This window comes from Boleophthalmus pectinirostris, unplaced genomic scaffold (genome assembly GCF_026225935.1).
Source record: "Boleophthalmus pectinirostris isolate CB_2022bp ecotype Guang Dong unplaced genomic scaffold, ASM2622593v1 HiC_scaffold_7, whole genome shotgun sequence".
Classification (NCBI taxonomy): Eukaryota; Metazoa; Chordata; class Actinopteri; order Gobiiformes; family Gobiidae; genus Boleophthalmus; species Boleophthalmus pectinirostris.
The window spans coordinates 21,091,510-21,092,384 of NW_026571473.1; positions in this window are offsets into that span (position 1 = coordinate 21,091,510).

An 875-nucleotide genomic window follows, 5' to 3' on the forward strand; every position below is an offset into this window, starting at 1 on the left:
CTGATCATTGGTTCTCATGTGGGTCTCCTGTAGGAAGACAATGTCAGGTTTTAAGCGTTTTAAATGGGAGAACACCTTAGATCTCTTAACAGCACTCCCCAAACCCTTAATATTCCAGCTAATAAATCTAACATTTGAGCCTATTATGTTGATCATATCTGTCAAATATCAGAGTAAAAAGGAAAATCAAATTTCCAACCACCAGCCCCAGGAATAAAAAAAAACATTAAAAAAAATAAATAAAATAAATATAATACAATAAAAAAAAGACAAAACAGTCTATTCTGAACTCGAACCAATTTCCCCCAAACCCACAACCTCCCCCCATTGCACTTACCATTACCCCATCCCCAAACGATAGGATACCAGTGCAGACTCCACAAGGAGTCAAAAAACCTAAAGGAAAAACTCAGGGCTTTGGACCTGATAGTTATCTTGACATTGCTCCAAACTCAGAGGGAGCACCCGCACAGCATTAGTAAAATAAAGACTTGAATGACAGGGCAAATATATGCATGGAAAAAAAAACCTAAATAACATTTTCAATGTGTATAGTAGCACAATAACAAGTGTATAACCACATCATAGAACATTAGCCCCTGTGGTAAAATATAAACTATAATAATAATAATACCACTATTGATAAAACACAACATTTAGCATCACTATCATTACCATCTTTGATGGGACATTTATATGGTCACAAAACAGGTCTACTTAAGTGTTTTCATAAAGACGTTTGCCTCTCCTGGCGATGTAAACTCCCTTGTGACACCCTTACTTGTGATCCGGAGACGAGCTGGATATACTATACCAAATCGCACATCAGGTATATCCTTGAGTTGGCGTCGAACATCGTTGAAGGCGGCGCGAGC